This window comes from Notamacropus eugenii, chromosome 2, assembly GCF_028372415.1.
Source record: "Notamacropus eugenii isolate mMacEug1 chromosome 2, mMacEug1.pri_v2, whole genome shotgun sequence".
In the NCBI taxonomy this organism is placed as follows: Eukaryota; Metazoa; Chordata; class Mammalia; order Diprotodontia; family Macropodidae; genus Notamacropus; species Notamacropus eugenii.
The window spans coordinates 93,766,826-93,782,622 of NC_092873.1; the positions used below are offsets into that span (position 1 = coordinate 93,766,826).

General features: G+C 38.7%; 1 long non-coding RNA gene across 1 annotated transcript; it reads right to left on the bottom strand.

Annotated features, from left to right (window-relative positions):
* Positions 1-711: 711 nt before the first annotated feature.
* Positions 712-15,193, bottom strand: LOC140526021 (uncharacterized). The gene is made up of 3 exons (XR_011974206.1): positions 14,658-15,193; positions 11,714-11,844; positions 712-1,226 (listed from the first exon to the last, which is right to left on the bottom strand). It is a non-coding gene; the product is annotated as an uncharacterized lncRNA (long non-coding RNA).
* Positions 15,194-15,797: the final 604 nt, after the last annotated feature.

The following is a 15,797-nucleotide window of genomic DNA, read 5'->3' on the forward strand; positions in this document are numbered from 1 at the left end:
AAAGTGACAAAAATTTGGGGTAGAGAGGTGATGAAAGTATTTAGAAGTCAAAGATTTTTGACTCATTCTGTTTGAAGAGAAGGGATGGTAAGGAAGAGAGTGGAGTCATTTTGTGGTTGAGAGAACCTTAAGAGTTGTGGGGTCTATGACTGGTAGAAAAGGAAAATAAACAGTACTCTACGATATATAAGTGATTGCAGCCTAAGAGTAATGAAAGTCTGGCCTAGAGAAAGAGGTGGCTATACATAGGTAAGGTACTAATGGGGCACTGAAATTAATAATAGAGGGATCACAGGAATGGTGGGATAATATAAGAATGGAGACTATATCCTTCAGTTCTGAGGATATACAGGAAAGTACTGAGGTCAGTAGAATACAAAAGCTCTGTTAGGTCAATGAAAGGGCTCACTACACAAAGAGAGAATCAAACTGAATGAACCAAATTCTCTCACCTACAGATTAGACATTAAGGTTCAAATAAATTCACAAAGGAAACTTTTAGTAAGTTATTTTTAAACAAAGTTTGCTTACTTTCACAGATGCTCCTAATAAATAATATTCCTATAACACCCTCATAGAAGCATCAAAGGTGGCTACTACACACATCTGCCTATTAATTCAGCATATTCTCTGTGGGAAACATAAGTCCAACTATGACAAATCAGACTCTTAGCATTCATTACTCATTCAACAAAAATTTATACTATTCCATTTCATTCTGTTCTAGAAAGATTTATTAAGTTCCTGATAGGGGAACAACAGGGGAAAAAATGTTTTCCTTATAACAATCCTAGGATATCAGTAGTATAAGCATTAAAATTAGTCTCATTTTATTGATATGGAAACAGATTCAGTGAAGTTAAGTGACTTGCCCAGAGTCCCACATCCAGTAACTGTTACAGCCAGAATTTGAGCTGATATTTGACTCCAATTCCAGCATTCATATCATCATACCATGCTGATGTTCTTTCTGTACCTACCAGGTACAAACCACACAGGGAAAAAGGAAGATCAATGAGGGGCAGTCTTTATCCTCAGGATTTTACAGTTCAGTAAGAGGAACTTGTGCATCTCAAAAAGCAGAGAGAAAACAAATAGCTTAAATTTGAAATTTTGTTCTACATTGGATGGTTAGCCAAAAAATAGCTCAAAACCAAATGAGCTTTTCTAAGCAAAAATAAGACAAAATGAGCCACTGTGTCTCTTACTTCTTCTATTTGAAGACCCTGTAAAAAGACAGAAAAAGTATTGAGTTAGAAATTCAATATAATTACAAATATAAATCCTATGGTTATAGCAAGCTTCTTCAGTTATGATTCATAAATTTTTTCAAATACCCAAAGGTTTTATTCTAATTTGTTTGAAATTCATTTGGAAATCTGGAAACTTTAATCGTCCTTCCTTCCTCAAAATAATTACCATCTTGACAATGAACACACTGATTTATTATAATAGAAACGCCAAAATGTCCAAAAATAGGTAAAATAAAATTTTACATTAAATAATCTCAGCACTGTTGTCTAAACTGATTTCAAGGACATCTGGATACTATGAAAATCAGTTGAGGTCCTATTTACATTATCAATTTTAAGTAGAGAGTACAATCAATTATAAGAAAAACTAAAGGAAAATTATTTAATGAAAAATGAGTGGTTATAGTAGTGGTGGTATATCTATCTGTCTGTGCCTGAATTGTGTAGACTCCTTCCCCAAGTCAGCAAATTATTAGTCAGAATTTCGTTTTCTCAAACTTAAAATTAGGAGAGGAACTCTTCTCCTGAATAAAAAGATAAAATGGGGATCCCTGCCTTGAGGGAATTTACCATTTAGTTGGGAAGATATATACATTTTGAATGAAAAAAGCAGAAATGGTAAGTGCTAAATGAGTATTACAGAACATTTATTCATTAAGCATTTGGAATATAGGCACTGAGGATGCAAATATAGATTAATAGTAGTGGTAGTAATAATAGCTAGCATTTATATATTTTAAGGCTACAAAGTCCTTTGTGTACATTATCTCATGAGTTCTGCTTTCTAGGAATTTATAATCTAATGGGGGGTGCAGTATTTGTAACAAATAACTTTGTTACAAAGGAGAATGAGATGTAGGCAAATGCTATGAGAAATCAGGAGAGGGAGAAATCACTTTTGGGAAAGGCAACATGTTATAATGGATAGGGCAATGGACACAGAATCAGAAGGACCTGGGTTCAAATACTCCTTCAAACACTTAGTAGCTATGTGACTCTGGGCAAATCACTTAATCTCTCTGTGGCTCATCTATCAAATACAGCAGGGGGTGGGAAGGAGGAATGGGGACCTTTGACTTCACTTTCAATTCTAAATCTGTGATCCTATGATCCTGATGCTTAATAGAAGGGGTGCTTGAGATGGACCTTAAAGGAAGGGAGGGACTTCAAGAAAGAGGTATAGGAGAGTAGTTTCCAGGAATAAGAAATTGTATTTCCAAAGGCTCGGTGATCAAAGAGTACAGGATAAGAACATAAGAGAGAGAATTTATTATGTTTGTTTTGGGGGTGGGCACAGTTATGGGGACAGGGTAATGCCAAAAGGGGTAGAGCCCAGATAGGATTAGCAGGAAGTACAGTGAGCTGTCCTCCAAAACTTCTCCAAACAGACCTAGAAAATTCACTAGATCAAATCCTGATAGGGAAATGCAAGAAAAAGTTACAGTGAGTTATTTTCCAGCCAAAGTCAAGCACACTGGGAAAGAGAAGTTTGTAGACTCTGGATATAGGGTCTGTTCAGGAGCCTCCCAGAGTACTACAGTACAGGAAAAGACTATGCATTAGGGCAAGGGAAAGTCCTTAACCCATCCCAGGGCACTGCAATGAGGACAGCTTTTTTGCCCACTTCTAGGTCCCAGGTCACAAATCCAGGGGTAATTGAGGAAGGTAGCCACTACTGAAGTAGCATTCTGGGGTGAGGAGAGGCCCGAGGTGGTATACCTGGAGAGGAGCAAGGTCAGAAGCAATCAGTAATGGTGTGGTTCAGATGCCAGGAATAAAGTGGGATATCAGTTCTACCTTCTGGCCCAATCTACAGCCTACAGAGGAATTAAAAAGAGCAGAAATCCCAGACCAAAGAGAGGCTTACAGTTTTGACACTATGAACCAACAGAGCTTCTTAGGTGACTGATAGTGGCTGAATCCAGCAGCAGTCTAGTGTTGCTCAGACACAGACTCAGATCAGGAACTTGTAGAACTAAAATGAAGGTGGGACAGAAAGCTCTGTCCTGGATGAGACCACTTTGAGCCTAGTGAAAGCTTGCAGGTCCCCAGACTGAATTATCCTTGTGATCCATAATAATATGATACTCAAAACCACAAGAAAGCAGGAATAGGACCAACCTAGGTCTTTCTCCAGAACTGAATAGAGCCTGACCCTAACATGAAGTCAGAAAGCAGTCTGGGAAAATGAATAAACAAAAAAAGAATTCCACCATAAAATGTTATAGTGATAGGGATACTCAAAACATAAAAGCCCAGAAGAAGAGAAGGACGCCAAAACATCTACAAGCAAAGTCTCAAAGAAAAACACAAACTAAACTGGAACTCCTATAAGAGATGGAGAGGGTTTTTTTTAAAGTTTTTATAAATGAAACAAGAGCACTAGAAGAAAAAACTGGAAAAGAAATGAGAATTATGGAAGAAAGAATCAGAAAGGAATTAACAGCTTGGCACAAGGGGTATACAATCTGAAAAATTAGAAATGTGTCAAATAGAGGTCAATGTTTCCATGATATAACAAGAAATATTAAGACAGTCAAAAGATAAGAAAAAAAAGCTAAAGAAAATGGAGAGCAGATTGAGGAGAAAAAATGATAAAAATCATTGGATGAGCTGAATGCCATGACCAAAACTAGACATTAGACATGATATTTCAAGAAATCTCTAAAGAAAACTGTCCATATCTCTTAGAACCAGTGGGCAAAGTAGAAATAGAAAGAATCCAATCATAACCATTTCTGAACCCGCAAAATGAAAACTTTAATAAACATTATAGTCAAATCCAAAGCTTCTAGTTTGAAGAAAAATACAACAAAGAGAAAAAAAGAATTCATTCAAGTACCATGGAGACATAATTAATTTGTAGTGGACTAATTCAGTACAGATGAATGATTCAGCTCTTTTCAGCAGCATGTGAGTAGGTACAGAGAGGACAGTCAGGCAACAAACATTTATTAAGCACCAATTATGTGCCAGGTCTCATGCTAAATGCTAGGGAATACAAAGAAAGGCAAAAGACAGAATCTGCCCACAAAGAGCTAAAAATCTAATGGGGGAGACAACATGAACACAACTATATACAAACAAACTATATACAGGATAAATTAGAAATAATCAACAGAAGACACTAGAATGAAGGGGAATTAGGAAAGGTTTCCCCGTAGAAGATAGGAAGTTTGAAAGAAGTCATGGAAGCAAAGAGATGAAGAGAAAGAGTATTCTAGGCATTTGGGATGGCCAGTGAGTAGAGAGATGGAGTGTAGAGGATAGATTCAAGAACAGAGAAGAAGCTGGGGCACAAAGTTTTTGGCAAAGAATGCCAGCACCCAGTCTATAATTAGGAAGGATGCTCAGCACTTCAAGCCAAGGGAATAAGTGGAATAGGATGTCAAGAACACCAAAGCCAAGTCAAAGGGTCAAGTGGGACAGTCAGGAATGCAAATGAAATGCAAATTAGAGACAGACAGAAGTCAGATGTCAGAAGAGCAGGATTAAATTGTAAATTAAATTGGGTTAAATTGCAAATAACCAATCTCTTTGCAGTAATGCTTATCTCTATGTAGCTTCCTTCTAACAATGAGTCATTGTGTGTTACCTCTTTCTGCACCTCCCTCAACCTGCTACTCCCACTGATTTTTTAAAGAGACTAAAACTGAAAAATTGCATCTGAACTTTACCAATCTTGAATTTTTAATTTTTTCCTTTGTTAAGCAGAGACCAAATTGTTTTTTTTTAAAAGAACTTTACTAGACAACTAAGAAGACAACAAAACGAAATGAAAGCATAGAAAGGCTGAATTTATGGAGCACAGATCTCTTACCTTAAGGTAACTATCTATCTATGATCCAGTGACAGGTTGGTTTGACTGGCCCAGCTCAAGGGGAATCTGCCTCATTCTCAAAACCAAGATCCTTCACCTCTTAATCTGGATTAGTTTCTAAACTTAGATTCACTCTAAGTCATGAAGCTTCTAAACCTGAAACATTACAATGGCTTTCTTCTCACAGGCTTCTTTTCTTGCTCCAAATTCCATGTCATCTAGTATAATTGCTACCAAATTCCTGTTTCAGATCTGAGCAACATCTCTAATTCTCAGCTCATTTGTATAGAAATTAGAGAGAGGTCCTAAATTCAATAAAAGATTTAGGTTTAGGTAAACAGCTCCACTCACTTTTCCCAAGTTATTTTTGATGTTTTATCATTCAGATGAATCAATCTCTTATAGCCTGATCAATATTAACATGGTAAAGGAAAGAACCTTTGTTCTGACTTTAGAGATATTTCCCTAGAGAAGATATGAGCATCCTCATTGACATTGCATATGGGGGCTTTGGTGATGTCTTCTTCTTGATGATACATCTCTTTGTCCACTGATACAACAGTAAGTAAGACAATAATAGTTAACATTTATATCATGTTTTGAAGGTTTGTTAAGTGTTTTGATTTATTATCTCCTTTGATCTTCACAATAATCCTGTTTGGTAGGTGCTATTATTATCTGCATTTTACAGATTATTCCTTTCATTAGTACTGTTGTGAACTATATGGATTCTTTAGTGACCTCCAGATACTTCCCACTTTCAAGGGAGACAGCTTCAGTATAGAACTTTAAGTCTGGAAGACTGTATGGACCCATGGGGAGGTGAGGCTCACTAGAGAATAAAAGGTTGTCTTCACTGTTTATCACTCTGCTGTGAAACTTTTGTGTCTTATATTTTCTTTCAAGTAAAATAGAGACTATCCTGTATTTGATGAAGCCTAAGTGCTGCATGGGAGTCTAGCACCCATATACTTTTTCTAGGAAATCAGTCAGAGAGTGATTTATGAGAGGTCCCCATTCCCCAAATTGAACCCAGTCCATGTAAACTCAAAGTTGAGATTGAAAGCCATAGTTTATATTAACATTCAAGAACTGCCACACAACATGGCTTCAATGTACATGTCCAGCTTGACCTCAGATCTCTCTCCTTCACGTACTTTATCTTCCAAGGCCATTTTCTGAATGTTGTCCTCATCCTGATCTTTCCTATCTTTGTACTACTGTCTCTTCCAGACTAAAATTGACCACTCACCCCTTAAGACAAACATGAAAAAACTCTTTTGAAGTCTCTCCCTTTGTTCGGGTTCAAATTCAGACATCACCTCCCCAAAAAGCCTTCCCTGACCCATCTTCCCCTGAAAGTGATCTCCACACAACTCACAGAAATTTGCCTGAACTTCTTTGTAGCTTTGTGATAATAATCTTTTTGATTTGTGTATATGCCTTCATTCCCATTAGATTAAAACCCCTCTAAGGACAGAGCTGATTCTATCTTTGTACTTTTTTTTAAAATGTATTTTAGTTTTCTTTTTCTTTTTTTAAATAATTAATTTTTAGTTTTCAACATTCACTTCCATGAAATTTTGAGTTTTGAATTTTCTCCCCCTCCTTTTCCTACCCTCTAAGATAACAGGCAATCTGATATAGGCTCTATTTATTCATTCATATTAAACACATTTTCACATTAGTCATGAGGTAAAGAAGAATTAGAACTAATGGAAGAAACCATGAGAAAGAAGAAATAAAACAACAAAAGGAAAGGAGAGCAAATAGTCTGCTTCCATCTGCATTCAGACTCCAAAATTCTTTCTCGGGATGTGGATGGCATTTTATATCATCAGTCTTTTGGACTTGTCTTAGATCCATGCATCACTGAGAAGAGCTAAATCCATCAAAGTCAGTCATCATCAATGTGTCTGTTACTGTGTACAATGTTCTCCTGGTTCTGCTCACTTCACTCAACATCACTTCATTTAAGTCTTTCCAGGTTTTTCTGAAATCTGCCTGCTCATCATTTCTTATAGCACAATAATATTCCATTACATTCACATACCACAACTTGCTCAGCCATTCCCCAGCTGATGGGCATCCCCTCAATTTCCAATTCTCTGCCACCACAAAAAGAGCTGCTACAAATATTTTTGTATATGTGAGTCCTTTTCCCATTTGTATGATCACTTTGGAATACAGCCCTAGAAGTGTCTTTGCACTTTCAGTGCCTAGCAAATGCTTAGAGTACCTCCAGCTTAATATATGTTTAATTCAACTGAATAACACCATTATCATTTTGCCATACAAAAAGTATTTCTATATGCAGGAATAATACAGATGTTTCTGCCCAACAGAGAAGTTCCTTTTCTTCTTAGGTAATGTAATAGACTGTAGTGCTAGCCTTGAAATTGGGAGACCTGAGTTTGAATCCTGCCTCAGATACTTTACCAGCTGTGTGATCCTGGCAAGTTGTTCAACCTTTCTTTACCTCAATTTCCCCAGCTGTTAAGTCAAAATAATAAGAGCACCCACCTTACAGGTCTGTTGTGAGGATTGAGATAATGTATGCAAAATGTTTTGTAAACCTTAAAAAGCACTATATAAATGCTATTTATGAAAGCAAAAAGGGAACCTACACTAGTCATAGTTGACTATAGTGTATTTAACAAAGTGTATCTCAAATAGCAAAAGTTTAAGGCATTTTGTTGTGTGGCATTTAGGGCACCCTCACACACATGTGCGTCCCTAGAACAGCTACCCCAGATTCAAGATACTTTGTGGGTCAGCACTAGAAATCATAGCTCAAGAGACCCCATCATTGTGTTAATTGTACCAGCCATCTAGAAGACAGTGAAAAATAAAAGACATTTCATCAAATAAGAAAATAAATAGTTACAAGGAAAGATTCATATATACGTACATACATGCATATATGTATATATATGAATATACTCTTAAAGACTTTCATACAGAGAATACATGTGACTGGGGAACACACATGTGTAGTCACTGAACACTCATGGAGGACACATGCAAGAAGAGATATATGTCAGAAACCTATATGGCAAGTGGAAGACCCAAACACAGGGAACACCTGCATATACAGAAGGAACACACACTTCAGATACTACTGTTGACATCCTCTTAGGACATCAATAGGCCTGCAGAGGGTAGAGGTTGGGCATTCACTACCCCATGCCCATGGTGACATTGTGCTACTGTCTTTTGGGTGTCACTTCTCCACTCTCTTTTAAATATATAATATTATCATTGCTATGCTTCTCTGTGAGTCTTATGGTCTCCAAGTCGCTCTCTGCTACCATCTGTTGGGTTTCAGCTCTGCAGGGCCATTTGCCAGGCTTCTCTCATTCATTAAAATATAATATCTAGAAAACTTCTCTCTGACAAGGGCAAGCAGTCAATAAAAGCCAGAAGAATATTCCCAAATCAAGACTGTCTATTCTTCTGACATTTGTGTGACACTGATAGAAGTCTAGGGTACCAGCCAATTACTTGATTTAGGATTAAAAATTTCTTGTAATTCACATTCAAGTCCTGATTATAAACCTGTATCTGTAAACATTACTTTGAGGACTGATCCCTAAATCTCACAGGATCTATATGCAGGCCATTAAAGGAACCTTATTTCTAAGATCCTTTTGGATTGTGATACAAACGAAGTTATGGCCCAAAACAAAAGACCAAGTAAAGATCTGTGTCACAATCCAATCTACTTCTTTTGTTTTTATGCCTCTGGCCAGCAGCACAGGAGTACCACCCTTCTCTAGCCGAATGAGTGAATGAAGAAGGAATGATTGTGATTGAATGAGGGAGCTAGGACGGTAACGTAACACCACAGAAAAAGAAAATACAAACTCTTCAGCCTGGAAGTTTAAGGCCCTCCATTCAGCGGCTACAACCTACTTTTTTCTAACTTTATCTCATACTGTTCACTTCAGTTTCAACAAAATTGGACTAGTAGCTGTTTCCTAAATTAATAACAGAATTTACACCAGCCATGGTGTAAACAAGGGTTTATCCCTCCCTTCTCACTTCTTCTTTTCAAAATCCTTATCTTCCATCAAGATTCAATTTCAGGTGTCACCTCTGTGAAATATTCCCTGATTCCCCACAATTATTAATGCTCTTTCCCCTCTCAAATTCCTTTATATGTACTTATCTGCATCTGTAGTATTCCCCTCACAGAACAGAAGCTCCTACAGAGCAGAAGCTATGTCATTTTTGGTTTGTATGTCCTTAGCATCTTGTCCGTAATAGGCACTTAAGTATTTGTTGAATGAATGAATGAATAAGTGAAGAAAGAAGAGAGATGGCTTGGTGAGGAAAGTACCAGATCTGGAGTCGGAAGTCCTGGATTCCATTGTTCTCATATGTGACTTTAAGCAAGTCATTTCTCTCAAGTCTCAGTATGCTCATTTATAAAATGAGGGGGTTGGACTAAATGACCTCTAAATTGTCTTGCAATTCCACCTCTATGATTCCAAGGTCCTCTGCGCCAGGGGACTTTAATTCCAAGAGCCCATGAAACTGTATAAAACCCCAACAGCACTGACAAGTACCCTAACTGCAAGAGTTCAAAGTTCTTTTTGGATTAATATTTTCATGACCTTCTAAGTAGAAGAAAGACATCTCATTGCATATAGGTATATATATATTTTTAAAATAACCTTGCTCTAAAATTATATGAAACAAACACTACATACAAGGCATAATACAGAAGTAGCCAGCTTGCAGATAAAAGAGACCACGGAACATACGCACCTCAGTTACCAGCTCGAGCATTCATTATGGATAATGAATGGACCGTGAGAAGCAAAGCTGTTTCGATTAGTTGCAGCTTATATATTATAAAGATCACGACAGAAATGTCTAGCTCCATAGTTCTGCCTAGACTGATCAGAATGCTGGTGTGCAAAATCTAAAGAGTAGAAATGTACTATAACCACGTATACTATATTATAGTACAGTACAGGCTTCTATTAGGAAATGTATGTGTGTACATGTGTGCACATATACATACACACACATATAAACACATGTAGAAATTCCATAACAAATGAGAAACTAATGTAAAAGACAAGTATGACAGACGCATTGGAAGTAGTCTAGTCTACAAAAAGGTGCTAGGCAGTTCCCATAGCAAGGGTGAAGGAGAATAAATGAACTGTTCCACCATTAGATTAGATACCACAGGACTAAACATGGCCAACCTGGAGAACAAAACTTGATGGAATGAGTGACATTTGGCTATTTGGACAAAAATGGAAGAAATGAGCACAAGATCTTCAGTTCTGGTATTCAAAGATCAGTGTATAGATTGAAATGAGCAACAATAACTTTACTATTAATATAGGATGGATATATTCGTGATTATTAATTTCTTATGTTTACCTTTTAGCAAAGAATTCTATTTTAACAGAAAAATAACTGAAAGGAAAGAATGGTATTATTTTCTTTGACTCAACCATATTTATGATAAATCTATCTTGTACATATCTATTTATCCACATATGATATCTTAACTCCTTTAGATTGTAAGCTTTTGAAAGGAGGGGCTGTTTTTGCCTTTCTTTGTATCCCCAGTGCTCAGCAAAGTGCCTGGCACCTAACAAGCACTTAATAAATGCTTGTTGATTGATTCTGGAAGCCAGCTACTAGAACTATAGGGCTCAAGATCAGGTGTTACTGCCTCACAGGAGCCAGCTTACCTGAATTATAATATAGCATAGTATGTATTAGGAAAAAATAGTCTTTAAAAAGCTAGATTTGCTAACTCAAATCATAAAAAGAAGCAAATGTCGCTAGATATATTGTTCTACATTGTACATGGCAAGGAAACATATAATCCCACCAATTAAAAAACAGGAACAGAAAAAAGCATTCCTGGGTTGAACAGTGATAGATAAATGAAAAGGTCCCTCCCCTCTATTCCCCCACACAGAGGTAGTTTAGAGAGGGGGAAAAAAATATCATTTATGAGTTTATCAACCTGCTAAAAATATAGACTTCAAATAAAATAAGAACAACTTAGCAGTTATCCACAGATCCATGGCAAGTTATTGAGGGAAACTCTGTGGTTTAGAGATTATGTGCCTATCTTTTTGCCTATCAGATAAAAGGCATAGTGAAAAAAGTGCCAGAGCTAAAGTCAGAAAGTCCTGAGTTCAAATTCAGCACGAGATAATTAGTAGCTGGGTGACCCTGATCAAGTCACTTAACCTTGTTTTGCATCCATTTCCTCATTTGTAAAATGAGGGCAATAATAACACTGACTTCTGAGGGTTGTTGTGGGGATAGTATTTTTTTTTTCAACTTTGTTAGCTATGATTAGTAAGATGATCAAGACTTTCTTTCCAAAATGTGTCCCTTGATGGCCCTGTCAGACACATTACTGGGTTTGTTGGAACTTGGATCTGACTTGGTGCAACAATTTATATGTCTGAAGGTGAGACCTGTGTAAATACATACATGGTTTTCCTTCCATGAGACCTTCATTTTCAGCAAAGCATCTGCAGTTTTTCTAAGCAGTTCCTGAAAATCACACCAATTTTTTGTGACACTTTCTCTTCATCCCATTTCCCTATCAACTTGGCAGCACTATGAGAGATGCTATGATATGATATCTCACCTCTTGAACCACTCTATTATTGATGTCATCTCCAATGCATCTCAGCTGCAAGGCCAACCTCTGTAACATTTCCTCTTCATTGTAGGTATCGCTATCGTTGTCCTCTCTCAGATGAGGAAGAATATGATCACCTGTGTGGAAAGATTGTGGTCTGTGTGTTAAGTTCTAAACTTATACCAATTGAAATTGGGGACATGCTTTTAGTATCTAGGCAGTTACCCAGAATGAGTTATTTATAGTGACAAAGAAAATGTCTCGGAGAAGAGGAAGGACGAACCCTCATCATCATCCTAATAATCCCCCAAAAGCATTTACAGTAAAACCTTGATTCACTGAAATGCTGAGGGAATTGAGTTTTAGGTAATTTAATTCTTTGATATTTTATTTAACATTTCAGTTAACTAAGCATTAATTAGTGCACTGGGCCTCGATGCTTCTACTCTTGTTTAAAATATTTCTAACATGAATTAATAATACTCTTTCTCACCTTAGTAAGTATAGTAGAAACTGAACTTGTGACTTCATTAGAATGGAGAACTGCCAGCTAAGGAAATTCTCTCTATTAAAGCAAGTCAGCATCTTCTTTACAACTGGATCTAAAGTCAGAAAGTTCTGAGTTCAAATTCAGCACAAGACAATTAGTAGCTGGGTGACCTTGGACAAGTCACTTAGCCTTTTTCCGCATCAATTTCCTCATTTGTAAAATGGGAGGTAATAATAGCACCTACCTCTGAGGGTTGTTGTGAGGATAATAATTTTTTAAAGCTTAGTTAGCTGGCCAAGCCTTCCTTTACAAAATGTGTCCCTTGATGTCTCTGTCATCACTGGGCTTGGTGGAACTTACAACTTTTAGTCTTAGAGAGCTGCCTGGTCTATTCACAGAGGTCAAGTGACTTATCCAAAGTCACGTAACCAGCATATGTCAGAGACAGACTTGAACCTGGGTCTTTCTGTATCTACTATGTCATGCTGTAGTATACCACAGATGATTTAAACCTCCATGATGATTCAATGCCTCAAAAGTCATTATGATCTCAAATCATAATTATACAGAACTGAGATATATAGCTGATCTATTTATAATTAGCCCAATTACAAACTGGGCTAAATATGGACATACTTTGAAATTATTTTCAAAACTATATTTTTGTCATTTACCTCTTGTAACAGTTGAGTTCAGAAGAAAAAAAATTATGTTCAAGGGTTCCAGTTAATGGAGATGCTTCAGGATTAATTATATAACTGAATGTGGTGCTTGACTAGATTAGGCATGGTACAACGGGAGCTAGCAGTCCCTTTCTCTAAGAAATTATAGCTAGAGACACATGTTGTCATATTATAGGTTGCACATAGCATAAAAACCTTAAAAATGTGATCATTAAATCATCATATTCCAGTCATGGCAAAGACACATGTGATGTCTTGCCACAAGCAAATTAGCAGAAGTAAATAAGTTTAAGTTTATTGAGGTCTCTCTCAGCAGAATAGCTAAATGGAAGATTCATCACACACACTTGACATTTTAACACATTGTCTTGTTTTGTCATTTTAAAATAATGTCCTTAGACTGTTTTCCCAACTGGAATGTAAACCCTTGAGGTCAGAAACCATGTCTTATACATAATTATAATCCCAATAATTGGTGTGCTGCTCTGTACGTAGGAGGCAATCTATACATATCTGTTCTATAAGATGTCAAGGTAGGGGGAAGAAACAGGCCCATGGGCTAGGAAGCCAAAGAAAACCTTCTTCCTAGTTTTGTATACGGATAGTACAATCCATCTATTTACTTTTAATTTTTTTATTGTGAACTGACTTGTCAACAAACATTTTAATCACAAAAAATAAGAGGTCTGTATGAGGTGAGACGGTTTGTTTCTAAGTGTATATGTACAGAGTGTACATGCAATATAGACTTTGAAATCAGTTCTTTACTCATACCACTAACAAAAACATTTTCCCTACACCGGGGATCTATAACGTTTTGAGAGGAAGCATTTTCATCAATACATATGTGGGACCAGAAGGAGCTGAGGTTACAAAGACAGAGACATCAGATGAGATAACATGTTAAATGTTTCGGAAACCTTAAAGCCCCGGGTACACGCTCTCCAGCTGTCTAGTTAACAGGACAGCAGCCAACACTGATCATGGGAATTCCTACACAGGGCCCACAACTAAAGAGAGAAAGCTAAAAGGAAAAGAGTGCATGGTGAAGGGAGTGGGGGGAGGAAAGAAGGGCTCCTCCAACTGATCCATTTCTCTTAGGAAATAATGTCCATTTATAAGAGGAATCCACTAAAAAGTACAGATTCCTTCACTTATCCTGTTGAAAACAGAGGTGAATTTAAACAACTCCACGCTGCTGGGAGCCAGCTGCCAAAACAGGTTAACTGAGTTCTATGTTTTGCTGTTTTTTTAAAGCAATCTTTGACCCCAAAGGAATGAAAGAAAAAAGGGAGCTGTGTGTACAAGTGTTTCTAATGGCTTTATTGGTGGTGGTAAAGAAATGGAAAGGAGTGCCTATCCATGGGAGGGCAGCTAATAAAGGATGCTATTACCCGAGGATTGTAATGTTATTGTGGCATAAAAAAATGGGAAACCTGGGGACAGGTAGGCACCGAAATGAGAACCAGGAGGGTGACTTTCAGCGTGGTAGAGAAAAGCAGGCAAAGACCACTCCGGCCAATGCCATGAATGCAACTTTTGAAGATGTTGCATGGAGAAAGAAGACACGCTTTTGACGAAGGCCAATGTGGGAATTAATATTATTATTTTTTTTTTGCTTAACTAAGCATGTTTGTTATAAGGGTTTTCTTTTTCTCTCTTTCAGCAGGGAGATGGGAAAGGGAAAAAAATGTTAATTTAAAAAATTTTAATCAAAAAAGCAGACTTTGGTTCACCTTCTTAGAGAAGGTAGGTTAAATAAAGCAGATTTACTCACTTCTTGTTCATCTCTGGGGAAAAAAGATGCCCGTGAGGGCAGGGCGCGTTTTGGCGTTTTCTTTGCATTTTAGGGCTCAGCACAGCGGGGGGCACGTGGAAGGCACGGGAATAAGGATGGTGATTGATAAGTGGCAGGCCCTTGTCTGCAATATTTAATGATCACTTATCGGTCCCCACCCAAGAACGGCAGGAGGCCGGCTCTTCCCCTCCGTTATAAACTCTTGCCTGTTCCCTCTCCTGCCCTGGGTTTATCGGGATCCCGCTCCCCCTTCTCTTCGGGGAAGGGCCGCAGGGGGAGCCCTCGATCGGGCACTAGAGACGGGAGGAGCCAGGCTGGGCCTGGGGCAGATAGGCCGCGGAGGACGGGGTGACCTCCCACACCCGGCTGCGGGGACGCTCAGGCCTTAGCACACCCTGCGGTTTTCCCCAGGAGCTTTACTCTGGGCAGATAAGAGCAAGGGGAAGAAGGAGATCGGGTTTTGCTTTTCGTTTTGTTGTCAAGTTCCGTTTTTTTCATTTTTACGGTGACCTTTCGAACCCTCAGCGCCCGCCACATCCGCCAGCCTAAGAGCCGAGAAACAGTCTGAGGGCAGAGACCTCGCGAGCTCCCGAGGCAGCGGTTTAGACGGTTGCGGGTCACGTGGCCCCGGGAGCAGCCAATGGGGAGAGGGCGAAGCGCGCGCGGCCACAGAACTCCCAAGAGGAACTTGAGTACAGAAGGAGGCGCAGCGCGGCTGCGCACTAAGGCGGTTGCGGAAGGCGGGGATTGTAAGGGGGAAGGGGAAAAGTAGGATCGGGTTGCGGGGTCGGGGCGACGAGCGGCTCACGCATGCGCAACATGAGTCGGAAGTCGCGCTCCCCCTTCCCCTCCCCCTCCCGCAACTGTGGTGGTAGTTAGAGGGAATTGAAGGGCGGGGAAAGACTACAAAAAAGGCGGGGAGGAAAGGCGGGAAAATGAGCGACCAGGCGGGAAAAGGATAAAGGGGAAGGTGGCGCCAGAGTACGGGATTCAGCTCCCTTGCCCTGTGGCATTGAAGAGACCTGTCTTTTCTCTCCCAGATTCTGCAAGAATCGGAGCAGAAAATAGCCCTAAGCCTGGAGAGCTTTCCGCAGCCCCCACCTCCACTCCCACCCGGGG